The 17,178-nt window shown below is 41.0% G+C and overlaps 1 protein-coding gene across 1 annotated transcript in view; it reads right to left on the minus strand.

The window, feature by feature from the left end:
- The window catches only part of sgcz (sarcoglycan zeta), a gene marked incomplete at both ends in the record, with an annotated part of 373,691 nt that overhangs the window by 232,883 nt on the left and 123,630 nt on the right, over positions 1–17,178 (minus strand). The window lies entirely within an intron of this gene.

A 17,178-nucleotide genomic window follows, 5' to 3' on the forward strand; every position in this document is an offset into this window, starting at 1 on the left:
GTTATAAAATATCCACCTGACTTTCCAGGAAGTTAACAAAAAAATGCTTTTCCTGTAAATCGGACATGTGTTGTAAGCATAATTGTGGTGAAAGTAAGTGAAAGAGTAATTACCTAATACATAAAAACAGGGTGTCAGTTTCTGTGGTGTATGTGTAGCAACAGCTTGTGCAGGGGACAAAAGTAATGTGATGGCGTGTGTATGTGAGTGGCATTAGAAAAAACAACAACAGTGTATCAGCAGCTTGAATAATGTTTACAGCACAATCAGCTCATCTTTATGCTCCAGAGGAAGCATAAAAGACTTCCCTCTATTGATGTTTCACAGTATAATGTGATGCCTTTCTTACATACTGAAGCTCATACATAAAGTATTTTCATCTGAGGATTTATAGTTTTCATTACCTTTCCTTAACGCAGTCACTGTTTGACTCAAATAGGTGAGAAGGGGCGTTTTAAGCTTTGAAGACATCAAAACTTTTGTGTTCAGCTGAGGCACACTCCAGTTTTGCCATTCCCACTGTACTGAATGTATTGTACGACATGCATGATATTAAATGACCCTGAAATCCAATCCCGATTACAGATAGTTAATTCCACACTGAACATATCAAAAATAGATGAGTCAATGTGTCATTGCTGCTTTGACAGAAACAAGAAGACTTGCAACTATGACACCAGCTGCAGAGACAGTGAGGCACAAAGCATGCAAAATAATTTTATCTGTAGGTGGTGTGAGGAAAAGTGAAATGCAAAGGAATGATTGACAGAATAAACAGGTCTCGTTGGATTTGGATTCAGGACACATTTTCTCTCCTATCAGATGAAATTCTTACTTTTTTTTTTTTTAGAGCGACTAGGAGCGACTCATCTCAGGCTGTCTAGTATGCATTTTTAACTTGCACAGTAAAGTTTTAATGGGCTGAGCTGCTCTTGAAATATCGGGTTTACACTTGGAAATGTGCACATACAAATGACTTTGACCTCAAGAGCTTTTTCATTTTGTTTGATCCAAAACATCCTCAAACAAAATGTAAATAGAATTTTAGACTAGCTAGCAGGTAGCCCAAGGGATGGCAGTGAGAGTCTATTAGTATTACACTGGTCACAACTGACATATCTCAGCATCAGAGCTGGGTGATTTTGGCAATTAAATCTAAATCACAATTAACTGAACTTTTTACCTTGATTATGATTAATGACCGATTACAGTGCCTGGCTCATTGAAACAGCCTATCATATCCCTGGACGCTATCAGTGAAAGGAAAACAGCCGATCATTTAACAACTGTGTGGTTCGGTTGCAGCACCATCGCAATGTGTTTATTGACAACAGAGCAGCGTGTAGTGAGAACATGAGCGCTGAGGAAGAGGAATTTATAAACGAAGAAGGACACGTTAGCTCACGTGCGTCTGGTGGGGCCACTACAAAATAGCGGTAATCCTGGATTAGCAACTGTGCTCTGACTGACTGGATGGGGTGGTGTCACATGACTACACAGCCAGTAGTGTGTTGTCAGGGGATGGTGCTTCAGTAGGGAGAGAATTCAAGCGGGAAAACCAAAATAATCGACACGTGCAGGCTCTAAATGTCAGTTTTGCTTATTTTTCGATTAATTGCTCAGCCAGCGTCAGGTCATTATTATTACTATTGACGTAGATATATATCAATGCTAAATATGCTATTCAATTTCTTAATGACAAAGTATTTTATTGTTGTATCGAGGGTACTTCATTTTACAGACTGCTAACCTGACTTTTGCACTTTGACATTGATCAGTGAACTCTTACCTTCTTTTATGATCTTGAGTGTATCTGTGTTTTTTTATAGCCTGGCTGCAAATCAGTTTCTCTCACACGATAAAAACGGCAACTTTCATGTTAGTTCTTTAACACTGAGTTAAATACATTTATCAGTCTAATATAAAGAGGCTTTGTTTAATCATTGCTTGGTCAATCTGCGGGCATATTTTCTTAAAGCAGAAGTAAGCAATATTTTTGTGTTATATAAGTCTGAAATAGTTTTATCTTCCGACAGCAATCACTTACATAGAGTATTTGGACCGAAACACGGGTCTGTCAGTCACTCTGCTCTGAGCCGAGGAGAAAACTTTTCTCGTATCCTAAGTTTTATCCAATGAGGAGAGAGAACGGCATGAAGGGCTGTGTGTGCAGCCAAGGGATGCGCGTGAATGTGGTGACGTAGGGACGAGGACCAATAGATCCATGACGAGGGCGGGGGCTGCTAACTCCATCGGCTGACAAGACGTTATGGTGCGTTCAAGGCAACCCGTAACTCGTGTTTTTCCGACCTGTGAAGTCGTACCAGTTCGATCTGGTACGAGTTCACGGGGCGGAAGTTACGAGTGGCCGTTATAGTGCACTTTCACCGGTAAAACAGGTCGGAAAAACACGAGTGGGTTGCCTGGAACGCTACAAAGTCGTAAGACGTGACGTGAAGCTGTAATTTACGGTTTCAAAAGCCTACCTGGAACGCAGCATTAGCCAAAACGACCGGATCACTTACTTCTGCTTTAATACAGTATATCACAGATCTAAGTGCCAAACGGAGGTAAATAAATAAATTAAGTCAGGACATTGAAGAAGCAGAGTGTGGAAATGAACTGTGGTGAATCTGTAATTGAGGAAAGTGAAAGTAAGAGGCAGCTGAGGCAACTGACAGAATGTACATGTCTTATTGTCAAGCTGTCAGGGGAAGTAATTAAAAAAGTAGCTCCCATCGATTTGGTGATAAGGGGAAAGAGGAAAAGGAAAAAAAGAGAAAAGAGTGAAAGACAGTATGGAATACCATAGTGATCACAATAAAAGACACTATGATGCACTCATGTGTTTTGGACACAAATTACTGCACATGACATAAGGCGTGTGTGTCTCTTAATGTCATTATGCACCGTTGTTATCATTGCGTGTGTGTGTACACATGTGTGTGCGCGTGCGTGCGTATGTGTTCCCGTTCCCCATGGGTGCATTCACCAACTCCTTATACTGGGTTGCATTATTGTATTGATTAATTGTCATTGATAACTGATGGTTGCAATGACTTGTTTTCTTGTTCGGTACAGCGAGTGGAGATCTACTAGAAAATGAAATATGCCTTCAGTAATTGGTTTTAAATGGAAACGCTGACTTGGGCGGTTTGAGAAGTTTACTGCATTAGTGGAGAGGTTCTGTGTGTGTGTGTGTGTGTGTGTGTGTGTGTGTGTGTGTGTGTGTGTGTGTGTGTGTGTGTGTGTGTGTGTGTGTGTGTGTGTGTGTGTGTGTGTGTGTGTGTGTGTGTGTGTGTGTGTGTGTGTGTGTGTGTGTGTGTGTGTGTGTGTGTGTGTTCTTTGTATGGGTGTGTGTAGTTTTTGTACATCTCCATCTTAGGTGGAGTTAAGACACTCATTAATTGCCTGAGGACTCCATTAGCCAGGCTGATTACCCCTGCCTCAAAATGACAAGTTACGAGCATGAAGGCACACACACGCCTGTGACAATCCTAAGGGTAAAAATAACATCACAGAAAGCACAAACCTGTTCTGATTAAAATACAAATTAAATGTACTGGAATTGAACCATATGCACCTGGTGGTTCATGCAAAAGGAAAACTTGGGCTCTGTCACATCTGATCACACACTGTGATATTTCACAAGTGCACAGCTCCGACTTTCACAACTGTCATTCGAATGAGTCTCCACATTCATCTCAAGTGACCACTTGCGATCAGATCTTACTTCCAAGCTCTAAACACATTCATCATTTCTGTTTGCTAGAACCAGATATGTATTAGTTAACCTCCCATGCCAAGTTTACAGGAAAAAAAAAAAAGAGAAGACAAGAAATATGTTTCATTCCAACTTGGTATTGCTTCAATTATTGACTCTCACAATATTTAAAAAAAAAATGTAATGAATTCCCATCTATTGCAAACTTCACATTTCTGACATGCTGATCTGAAAGTATTTTTCAGGTGTACTACATACATAAGAATCCGTTTTGCCTGTTCTTAGCTTGACACCATCAGGAACAATTACATACTTGGACTTATGTGTCATTATGACGTCAGTAGCTGTCCATTCAGGCTGCTAAGGACAGACCAGTCCACCTCTGAGTGTACGGTTTAACCAATCAGATCTCACCGCTGCATTTAAAGCTGTCCACATGATCAGATCATGCAAGACAACTTGATGCCAGGTATGAACAAGGTCTTAGTTCTGGGAGTTGTTAGAACTTAATTCAATCAAATATACCTTTCTCACAGACAGCTTAAGTTGTCATTAATATAATTAGCCTCTACATGTGGTCAATGTCAGCTAGCTTGATGAAGAATGATATACAGAAGAATTTGTTCAACATTTCAGCTCCCAGTTATTCCACTGCTATCACCATCTTCCTGAACCTTTATGTCTCCTTCTCCCTTCTCTGTACTTTTGCTCATCTCACACCCTTTCACCCTCTATTCCCTGCTTGCTGGACTTTAGGGATTCTCTTTGAGTTTCTTCTGCACCGTTCTCATCTTACACATGACAAGTTCCTATTCACCAAAAGACAGAAAAGTGGTTAGGGGTTGAAAGGCTGAGAAGATTGGTAGATTGTGGCAGAAAATGATGAGGAGGGACACACGGGAGCAGGGTAGGATGGAGACAGGAAAACTGTGTTGAGGACAAAAAGTGATGGATATAAAATACATCGAAAGAACTGCTGGTAAGATAAAGGATTGTCTCCGGCTTACTTTTAAGGGGAATAGCAGTCATTTCTGTGTCAGTGTTCCAGTCAGAGGATCTTTTGTTGGATCAAAATGATCAACATCTTGGTTTACTGTTACTTTAATTGTCATCTCCACATGGTCTGCTTTCTCCATTTCTCTTGCCTTACTTTCTTACCATTTCCCCTTCCGTTGATGGTTCATTATTACCATGCTTTTTACTCTTTCACCTTAACAGCTCCTTTTGTTAACTGGACAACACAATGCACTGAGTTGTCAGAGGCATATCCTGCACAGAGGTGTGACTCTTTAGAGACTGGACAGGGTTTGGAGCCCTCTGCTTTCATTTGTGAGTAAGTCAATGGCGTACTTGGAATTGAATAACATTAAACTAAGAAGAAAAAAATTATCTCACAACCAGAGGAGCAGATGGGTTAGGCTTCCCATTTCAACTATGTCAATTAAAAAAAGGTGTTATTTTATCTCACAAGTATGCAACAGCATGAAATCAGTGGAGCATTGTATGCGATTTATATGTTTCTCACTGCATTTAGTTTCTTGTAAGTCATTTGACTCACTTGAACACGAGTGATTCACGGTCACCTACAGCAAAAGCATGTTGCTTCAGGTTTAGAGCTGCACCAGGAAAAAGCTGTGCATAAAGTCTGGTCACCCACTTTAATCCCATATGAAGAATTACAATTACAAAACAGTTATTGTTATTTGCCTGTTCTGCAGTTGTTTTTACACCATAGACATCTCCAATGTTATTTTCATAGTTGGCAAGAGAAATAGATATTATTTAGCTACATCCTAGTGAGCTCAAAAAGTCTGTAATAAATAGGCACACACCTTTTTCACGTTCACATCTAACCTCTTTCCCGCTTATCTGGATTCTAGTCACAAGGGAGTAGTAAGACCTATTTTATAATTACTCAGCATTTATGTCTGAAACATAGTGCAGCTGACTTAAAGCAGATATCAGTGGAATGTTTTTGTTAATATAAGTCCTAAATAGTCCTATTTTCCGTCAGCAATCACTTACATGAAGTATTTCAGCCTAAACACGAGTCTCTCCGTCACTCTGCTCTGCTGTAACCCGAGGAGAAAATTTTCCTTGTGGGATACAAGTGTTATCCAATGAGGAGAGAGAACGGCATGAAGGGCTGTGTGTGCAGCCAAGGGATGCGCGTGAATGTGGTGACGTAGCACGAGGACCAATTGATGCCTGACAAGGGCGGGGGCTGCTAACTCATGGTGCGTTCAAAGAAACTCGTACTTTGTGTTTTTCCTTCCTGTGAAGTCATACCAGTTCGATCTGGTACGAGTTCACGGGTCGGAAGTTACGAGTGGCCGTTATAGGGAACTTTCACAGACAACAGGATGGTAAAAACACGAGCTACGGGTTACCTGGAACGCTACCAAGTCGTAGTTGTGACTTGAAGCTGTAACTTACGGTTTCAAAAGCCTGCCTTGAACGCAGCATTAGCCGAAACGGCCGTGAAGCTGATATCTGCTTTAAGGTTCTGTTCTGTTATTCTTCTTTGACCTAATAAAAGTGGGAACTCATTGCAGTTTCCATTAAAAGGCAAGTATAAACTAGATTCATTTTGTCTGGTGCTACTAAAGGGATGCAGGTTGCTTCAGGTGCAGGTGGAAAACATAAACCAACACCTGACAATAACAAATTACCTGCAGCCTGCTTGGTCATAATAATCTGTCCAACGAGAACTGTCTACTGTTTCATCTGTTTTGTGATGAAATGTGCCATGGAAAAAAAAATCCACTGCATGAGCAATTACTTGGAAAGTGTACTGCACAGAACAGAAGCCAGGTGGAACATCTATCCCAACCGTGCCGGTCTTTTCATTCATTCCTCCAGCTTCAAAGTGAGCATCTGAAATCTCCATCCAACTTCATCTACCCATCTGTTTCCGGACAAAAGACTGGGTAAGTGGAAGTATCGGTTGGTTTCCTGACCGCCTCCTGCCCTCTGGAGGAAACCCTCCCTCGAACTTCTCCAGAGGAGTGAAGAGGAGAAAGATATTGAGAGCTGGAGATCATTAACTGCATGGTAATTAGCTATTAGATACAGCCTGAGAAATGACTGCCAATCACCCTGAAACCGCAGCTGTCTGAGTGTGCACACTGGAGAGAGGCAGAGAATGAATGAGTGAATGCAGTAGTGTGTTTGAGTGCATGAGGGAGGATATGCACAAGGTGGCACCAGCGTGGTGTGTGTGCATGTGTTTGAGTGCACGTGTGTGCACGTGTGTGCATGTGTGTGCCTGTGCATCTGCCAGCTACCAGCTATGGATGGCCTATTAGGAATCGGCATCAATCATGCAGATACAGAGAGTCTCTCTCTCTCTCCCCCATGACTCTTAACTTTTTCCGTACTGTGCCTGCCCTCTCTTTCTCTCCCGCCACAGGAGTTCATCACCTGCTAATGGGCAGTGTCAGTATGACTGCCAGTATATGTGAGTGTGCCTGGTGGCACTGACCCAAGAGACAAAGCTCACCTGTGGAGCCATTAAGCTACAGAGTGTGTGTATTTGTGGCTTTTGATAGCTACGTGCACAGTGCTGCTAGTGTGAAGTCATTTTTGTTTTCAAGTCCAGATTAAAGTAATTACAAATATAAAATTCTGATTGTTGGAAATCTGCAAAACAGCTTTTCATAAATTATTTGTATAAAGCTTATTTAGTACAACAGAATTCACACAGAAAGTCAAGGTTCAGTTAGAAACAATGAAAAATACAACACAATCGTATCTGCTCTCACTGTAATGGAGAGAAATAACATAAGGAATGAATGGAGAAATGAGAGGTGAAGAAGGTGATGAAGAATACGTTCTTGCCACAGGGCAGTTCTGCTTTCATGAAAAATGTAAAAGTGCAAATGGAAGTGCAGAATCTCACTCACATAAATGGGGACGTTTAAGGGGTCAGCGACAGGGAATCTACAAAATCTACCTCTGAAATCTGCAGCCATTACTGAACTCAACGTAAGATTCACAGCTCTTTACACTTACTTATTCATGAAGGTGTGCTTATAATGCAGTTGCAATCAAATAAGAAAATAAAGCAGATGCCTGCAGCAACATCAACGAAGACAGTCGTGTTTATTTCCAACCTGCTCTTAATGCACAGCTGATGATGTTCACCGGCTTTACTTCTTTTCTTTTAAATTCCATCCTCTGCTTTCTTTGATGCTGTTTGTTTTGGCTTGAGTTTTGCCCAATTAATGGCACCCACTTCAAAACTAAATCACCGGACCACAAACTCATTCTACTAAATCCTACTAATAATTACTCATAACAGCACCTTCTTATTGATTTGCTGGGGCTAATTTGACTCAAGAGATGTTTGTAAGGAGAATAACAACATTCCATTAGTGAGAAGTCAAATCCACAGCCACAGTCACACCTTGATCCTCGCTCAATCATTGCATCCCAGGAAAGTGCAAGTGCAATCAAATCATGCTCAGACTCCGAATGCAAGTAAGAGCAGATAGATTGCACTGAGATCACTTAAGCTACCCCCACAGCTGCTGTAACTGCAGCATCGGACTGGGGATTTGTTGCAGCAACACAAGTGCTCTTTCGATTTTATTATCTCCAGGCCTTGGTCACTCTTTGCCTCGAGACTGAGACAGTGCTAAAATGAGGTGGAATGTGTGATGGAAATCTTGTGAGCCGGATGAAGGAATTTTCAGGAGCTGTTCACTCGATAGGCAATAGGCAGTGTACAATTACAAACTTCAACTTTGTTTGAACGGTGCAACGTCATCTTAAAGGGACAGTGTGTAACTTATTATGCTTTTTATTAGCATATTTGTGGAAAACTGCTGTTCAATACTTCAACATGCATGGACATGATTTCAGGTCTCCTGTTGGGGATCTTCCCTGACTTTTGTTTTGATGTGCATGATATTTGTTGCTGAGACTCTAGGGCACCTCTTGCTCTCCCTCAAATATTTGCGTCTTCTTACACTCATCAACAAGAGGGCTGCTAACCTTTGACAACTGTGGATAACAGGAAAGCAGTTCAGATTCATTCTCCGAAGACTAGAGATAAACAAACAATGGGCTATGATGCCCCCCGACTAACCTGGTGAGCACACAAAAACCGAAAAACAATAGAGTTGAAGGAGAAATGTCTTCACAAATTAAGACTGCCATTGTAATGTAAGGTTCTCTAATGAAACAAGTCACCATCATCAAGCAAGAAGATGTGCAGAACAGCATCATTTTAAATTCTGTCGTTCAAAAACAAAACAGCCTTTACAACACTGTTTATTTGTTTTTTATTCAATTAAGTCTAATTTTACTGTTGAGGCAGAGGTAGAGGTTTCTGGTACACATATGTCTTCAAGTGCAAACCCCAACAACAGTAAACAGTACAACCTTACTCTTCAAACAATGCATTTTGCCCTGTGGTCTTCATTGGTGTATTCTGACGTAACTATAGCTTGTACCCATCAGACAAAAGCAGAGAACAGACAGAAGGGTTGGGTGGGATGTGATAGTATTGTAAATGAAAAACTGTGCATAAATCAGTTACTTTATGGGTACAAAGAAAAACATAGAGTCAGGAAAAGTAAAGAGTCATGGAGACGGTAAAGATGGAGTAGAAATTTGAAGTGTTACCTCAAGGGAAGGCTGCAATTACTAGGTTAAGCTCTTCAATTTTTCACATCTATGATCTGCCTCTAAATACCACACACATACACACAGAAACAAACTCAGTCTTTCTCCCACTACCTAATACTGCAACACAACTGGAACATCCAGCTGCAAGTTTGTCTCTGTAACAGTGTCTTCAACCATGCACTGTACATGCTGATCTAGCTAACTACAATAAGAGTGTAATAGATGGATTAATGTTTTATTAATCGTGTGTGTGTGCGCGCGCACACACACACACTAGTGTGTCCGTGTTTGTAGCTTTGTTATGTTTTATTCATCAACGCACAAGAGGTGCTAAAGTGCTGAAGAGCAGTGACATTCCCTCACTCCCCCAGTTACTGCAATCTATCGAACAACCTTCCTCCCTTCACCAGATGCTGAGAGTAATATGTGTTTGTGTGTCTGTTTGCACATGCATGTAGAAGATTCTTTCTGGGAGGATGGGCGAAATGTTGGCGCAGTTGTTGCCATATGACATACTGAATAATTCACATTACCAAAAGTGCATTATGTTAAAACATTAATCCCTTTTAAACTGCATGTGGATGTATGTGGATTTGTATGATTGTTAGAATATACTTAAAGGTAGGATTGGAGATTCTGGAAAAACGGTTCTAGCAGACCACATTTTGAAAATACACATGTCAAAAGTCCAAGCCCCCTTTTCTCAGGCTCCTCTCTGAAGCCATGCCTCCAGAGTGCAGGAAAACGCAACGCTTTGGGTTTGCATAAAGATGAAGCCGCCCTCACGGCGCAACCCATTGTACTGAGCAACACAGCTTTCTGCAAAAATGACGCGTGTCCCTGCGCAGCGGTGCTAACTTGCTCCAGCTTTTTCTAATGTCTCATTCACATGAAAGAAAACACCTAACATCCTAATATACCATCCAGCATCAAGCTTAGAGTTACATTGCCGCCTATTAGACTTCAGTGTGGTACACTAGATTTCTGGCGTTGTCTTTTCCATGGTCATAACTTGTTGTCTGATTGCACATAGGTTTAGAGGGAGGGAGGGAGGGACAGAGATGGCAGTTTTTTTTTTTTCAATTTTTTTTTGTCACGTGTGTCTACGTGCGGTGTGCCCGCACGCGAGAGAGGCGGCAGTTTGAGAGGCTGAGTGGCAGAGATGAGAGCTGGTGAAACGCTAGCATGGTTATTTAAAACACCACCTCTGATCTCTGCCTGCACATAGATACACAGACACCGGCGCACGACCAACGGCGATTTATTTGACAATCTTAGACGCCTTTTCAATATAATACACTCCCTCAAAGACCCTAAGGAGGAACTTGTAGTTCTTAGTCTGGATGAAGAAAAAGCATTTGACCAGGTAGAATGCTCATACTTGTCTCCGATTTTAAATGTTTCCATTACTGAGAACAAGTTCATCGCATGGATTAAATTACTGTACAGCAACCCCAGTACTAGGATACTGACCAATCAGATACTGTCCTCACGATTTGTACTTGGTAGAGGCTGCAAGCAAGGCTGTGTACTGAGTCCCGTATTATTTGCTTTAGCCCTGTAGCCTCTTGCACAAATAATTAGAACACACACCGACATACATGGGTATAACACAGCTTATACTTCAAATAAGATCTCTCTGTACAGAGATGACATACTACTGTATGTAACCCAGCCTAAGGCTACAATTCCACAAATTTTGTGTAATTAATCTCTTTGGAACTTTCTCGGGGTATAGAATCAATTGGGATAAAAGTGAGCTCATGCCAATACAATTTACAGATGACGAATGGTTGAAGCGGCTCGCTTTCAGAATAACTGCTGAGAAATTCACCTATTTCCTGGAAAAGGAGCAGGCCTCCTGACCTTCTGAATCCGTCTTAGCGCTTGGGGATGGGATTGGCTGAGGGGGGTGGTGAGAGTGGCAGTGGGTCGTTATGGGTATCATTTTGCTGGGTTTTGCATGTTTTTTTTGTTTTTTTTTCAATGGGGTCATGCTTTGAATATTGAACTGTACATTGTTCTGTATCGGAGCTCTGTTTTTTGAAAATGTATAAAAATATTTGAAACATAATGTAAGGGTCTTAACTCTTTCGCGACCGCACTAATTGCTCATCATATCCGCTCCGGACCGCATGTTTTTGGCTATTTGTTTACCTTTTATCTCACGTTGAAGCGAACTCTGTACATCACCTAGAAATAAACGGTTTTCATGTGGTTGAAGAGTGACTTTCCAACGTGCTCCTCAAAAAAACTGCAAGTTTTTCCACCGTTTCGTTCGTGAGTACGAAAGAGAAGAAGAGAGCTCGGTTTCTCCAAAAATGGAGCTCCTGCTATAGTTTCAGAGAAAAACGCACTTTTGTGTCAAGTGGCAATCCGCTCATTTTACCGGTACTCTGCAGTGTGGCATGTCTCCCAAATCATTTCTACGGCTAAATAAATACTTTTTAGGTAAATCTGGGGGGTGCTGCAGCGTGGAGTGCAGCGGTGCGGGTCTCTGGCCGCAGCGGAGCAGCTCCGTGACACTACTGTGTGACTGGCCGCCGGTGAGTGCTTTGGGGCGGGGGCGGCCGGCTGCACGGTGAAAACAGCAGTGATAACGTGCTTTCAGGTCCGAATCTCCAGACCAGAAAAGTTTGTAACAGCACCGGAAAAGGTTGCTAGATTTGTCGCTAGTCACTTGACAAAAAAAGTCGCCAAGAGCGTTTGGAAAGTCGCCAGATTTAGCAAGAAAGTCGCCAAGTTGGCAGCACGGTGTAGCCGACAGCCGTACAGCACGCTACACTTTGTCCCCAGAGCAGCATTCAAGGAGACCGATTACTCAAACAAAATCAAGATCACACAGTTTATAAAAAACATTGTGTTTTGATTGTAGTTTAAAACAGTTTTACATATCAGAGGACTACCATATTCACACACAGGGTACCTGAGAGTGTCTATTATAATCTGTAAAAAAAAAAAAAAAAAACGGTTTTGACGACTTAACTCGTCGACGGTCGTGAACGTTCGGCAGGCTGTGACGAGTTTACCCGTCATTGGTCGCGAAAGAGTTAATGGCAGGCTACTGATTTTGGATATCGGTACGGGGGGTGCAGGAGGAATAGGCTTAGTTTTTGTAACCAGTTAGAAGAAAGTGTAAGTCAAAGCATCAAAGTTTAAGTTTTGTATATAATGTTTAACTTTTTTTCAGCAAAATCATGTCATTTTCCATAACTGCCCTCTTGGTGTCCCCAGTTCAACTGGCAAGCAGTTTAGGTTGATTTCACTTCCATTTTTATCTAATGCATTTTTAAATTTTATGTGTAAATGAGCTCTTGCTGTGGTGATTTAAACCTTTTAACTTTATCACTGTTACTTGTATAACAAATACATTGCATCTGCAAAATAACTGAATGGACAATGTCACATAATATATTAAATACACTTGAGCTTTATAAAGTAAAATTTTTTAATTAAAAGAATGAAGTGAGCACACAAGTAACTGTGTGTGCGTTCATGCATTATGTATCGATGTAAACCCCAGCACTGTGCCACGCATGATTGTGTCTGACTGAATATTCTGGGAAGATGCAAAAATCATTAAAAGAGAGTCATTCCTCTGAGAAATCCCCCTCTCCAATTCTGTACCCGAGCCAAATCCCCCAAATACTTCAAACATTCATTCCCATTCATTCTCTCACTCTTTACTGGCACTGTTTCAGGCAATAGAGAAAATGTTTTGGAATATATTTATGCAAATTTTCCACAGCTGGAGTCACAGGAATTACGATCAATAGGAATATGTGAAAAACCTGATGAAGAACAAGTGGTCCCATCCTGATTTTAGGAACCATTGCCAACTATCTTACAAAAGAACTGGACTGACAAAGCACTGTGCCAGAGGGTCAGAAGAGGAGGTTCAACTTTGTGAATCTATACTGATGAGAAGTGTCTGGATATGATGTTTTCCAGCTCAACAAGGATAAAACCGCTTGCCCTTCTGTTTAAAAGAAGGGCTGCAGCAGAAGTAGAGCTAACTTCTATAAAAAGAGGACATGCCTGCTACTGCAAGTTCATTATTTCACACTCACTCACTTCACTAAATTATATCTGTTGTACAGTTTGTTTGTGTTTGTTTTGTTTTTTAAATACATACAGGTGAGACATGCACTGTTTATTACTTCTTTTTTTATCTAGCTTTTATTATGGCTGTACTTGTTGCTGCCAACTGGCTTTCAACTGGTGGGTCTGCCAAACTTGTCTGATGGGACTGTTCACTTATGTCATCTTGCAGCAACTTAACTGCCTCTGCTGTATGCACTTTGTATCTTTTTCAAAGTGATTTAAATAGATGCTTTAGGAATGCAAATAAGAGATCTGGGCAATGTTTATCCTCCAGAAAGAGTGACAGTCACTGTCTGGTATATTTTGTCTCTCTGACCACTAACACAGGCAGCTCCTGTTTAGAGGTTTCAGTTTATCAGTTATGAAGCTCAGTTGAAGAAAACAAAAGACAATCTTTGCCCTACAGATTCAAACTTTAAGGCTGATTAAAACAGAATACGAGCTAGGCAAAAAACACGGTCCATCTGGTGTTCAGCCCAGTTTAGTGCCGAGGCCGCTGATAGCATAAGGAATGACATTTAGAGGAATTGTCAAAGAAGGCAGGTTGCATGTGTAGACAGCTGGTAATGAAAACTGGCGTATTTTAGAGTTTCAACAGCTCCAGTGTGAGCTTTAGAAGTAAGACTAATGTGTTACGTCTGGGGACTATTTATACTGCTTCCTCTTGAGCAGTGGCATCAAGCCTGACATGTGGGAAAGAGAGTGACTTGTCAAATTGGCAAAAGCTTAGCTATAATATTAAACATGTAAGCCTACATTTATCCAGGCATATGTTTGTCAGTGAAAATATAACATCCGAAATATCCCTGAGCAGTGAGTGAGTCTAGTGTTGCCAAGGATACTGAAGTAAAAAGTTGGAAGTGTCATAAATGATTGAGAATCACTCATTTATAATCATAGTTATAGCTACATATCAGGGCTCCAGACTAACTTTTTTGACTAGGAGCACAGTGGCCCCTAACTTAAAATTTTAGGAGCGCAAACAGAAAATTTAGGGGCGCCGCGCACACCAAAATCGACTTGCAAAGTAAATTTTCACATTTCCTCAAATTTTCACTGTATTACTGATAAATACTTTGATAAATGTAGAAACTATAATGTTTAGACACACCACTTGTGGTAAACTCATCCAAGAACAGACCCCCCACCCTGGGGGACAAGGTGCTTGTGTAGGACAGCCCCTGTAGTTTGGCCTCTTTGTCTGTTGACCCTGATTGAGCCACATGTGCACAGACTCCTTGGCATCAAACTCGTCGAGTTAAGTTAACTCATTAAGTCAGAGAATGTGTGCGCTCTGACCCATAAATACTGGGCTCTCATCTAAAAATGTAGCAATGACAACTGAGTTCTTACTGTATGCATTGGAAGGTCAACTAATCAACATGCATCACGAGTCCAATGCCATCACAAGACTGTCTCTAGTGTGTGCGTGTATGCGCCTTACAGCAGTGGGTATCCAGCTCCAGGCAATGGTAGAGATGATACATTGATCTTTTGTGCACTGTCCATACTTGCATTGATTGTAAAACTCAACCAATGCCTCACCTAAATGATTTAGGGATGTGTGAAAGTGTATGCACCTATTTCAGCCCCAGGCAAGACGCGATGCCTAACTCGTTCAAAATCCATCCATTTCATCTAAGACAGGACAGGATCAAACCTATCCCAATCATTTGAAAGGATATTTGCATTTGTCATGGTTTAAGGTTTCATGGTTTTATTGTCATATTGGTAGTACAGTAATGATAGATCACAGCAGATGTGGCAGTGGGGATCGTTCCCTTGCCTCATCCAGGCTTCATGTTAAGGTGTCCTTGGGCAAGACATTGAACCCCACATTGTTCATGATGGCTGTCTCATCAGTGTATCGGCATGTGAATGTGTGAGTAATTCATCGTTGTGTGAGTGAACAGGTGAATGTGCCACATATTGTACAGCTCTGTGGGTGGCCAGTGAGGCAAAAAGTCTGCTCTATTTTACCAACAAAACAGTGGACAAAGTATGATATTCCACTTTCCAACACATTATTACACCTACATTTACCATAGCAAGATAATAAGTAACTTGAATGGACTGCTTTGAGCATTATTTTTTAAATTCTAACCCTTTCACAGGAATGATATTTAATATCTTAAATAACTGCACCAGGTCCACTTGATCACGCCCTGCAATAAGACTTTTTGTTAAGTTCTCCAGGGTTTTATTGAGCAAATACAAGCAACAATAACATTGCATTTTTGTGTAGTGATAAATCTAGAGCAGAACTTACAGAAAGAACACCCTTAGGTATAACACAATCCAATATAACAACAATACACCTGAATAAACAGTACAGTTCTAACTAGGTATGGGCATTGAGTAATTTTCTAACCGAGTAACCTACAGTAACCTGGTTTTACTCAAGTAACAGATTACTTTAATAATAATAGAATGACTCATAAATGCGCTCTGTCCGTCAGACAGAGTGCATTTATCGGAGGGGAAAACTTGTTTTATTTTTTCAGTCAAGCGGTGCTTATTAGTCCACACTGCATTTTTGCGACTACGCTCCTCTCTGCCTCGCATCGTCTCAGGAAATAACTCGGAAGGTTTCAGAATGTTTGTATGCTAAAAGCTTATTTTCTAACATACTTGATGATACCTATCATCTCCCTCCCTACAGCTTACCCCAAGGGAACCACCACAGATACTTGTGAAAGGTTTGAAAGTTCGAGGCTCGATCCAAAAATGCTTTTACACAGCAAAAAAACATATTGTTTGATAAAAAACCCGAAACATGGCATGATTATGTAGTTTTTTAATCCTAGGTTAACTGGGTAATAATTTGTAACCGATTAGGAGATTGCCTACTCGGGTACTAGTTTACTAATGATTTTCTCCATCCCCTGCGAATAAGTAAACAACACATACAATACAGTCTGTAAGTACCGTTCATCTTGCATCCACTAAGATCGACAGCTGCTTCTGTGTAGCTGTAATTCATGTTCACCCAGACAGAGACATAGTTCAGTGACAGTCACACTGAATCACCTCGTTTTGACACAGTTATCCTGCTGTGCCTGCTTAGATGGAACAAATGACACAGTCTACTGTATGTCTGCTGTGTTTTTACTCATTTAGGAGGCAGTTTAACCAACTCCTCAATATGTTCCCGGCCTGGTTTTCACCAATGAACTTCTCCTGTCCATTAGGGCTGCAACGAGTGGCATATTTAACCAGGGGTCACTACTCGAGTAGTACTTGAGAACTCGTTTGCCAACTGACGAGTCACTCTTTCTCTCCCTCGCGCTGGTGCACACACACGAACTTACACACACAAACACAGGCACATGGATGGGTCGCGTTGTAACGGTAATAAACAAAATGTCCAACATGTTGTCATGTTTCCTATCCTCAACCAAGCCTAGCAAACCTTTTTTTTCTGGACTGATGCTGGGGCACACCTACACTTTTGGTGCAGTTCAATGCTAGTTCTACTGCTTTTTCCTGTGTGCTCTTAGCCCAGATCACTTTTGACCACAGACAAATTACAGGATTGTGTTTGGTGGATTTATGACAATTATATGAATTAAGAAACTAAACTAAACAAATTTACACAATTAATCTACTGATCTTGAAAAATGTCAAGGGAGAGATTTGGTGTCTAGTTATCCAAGATTCACATCTGATAACAATGATAACACATAAAAAGGATTAGAGCAGTCTTTCATCTAAAT

Source organism: Trachurus trachurus, assembly GCF_905171665.1.
Source record: "Trachurus trachurus genome assembly, chromosome: 1".
In the NCBI taxonomy this organism is placed as follows: domain Eukaryota; kingdom Metazoa; phylum Chordata; class Actinopteri; order Carangiformes; family Carangidae; genus Trachurus; species Trachurus trachurus.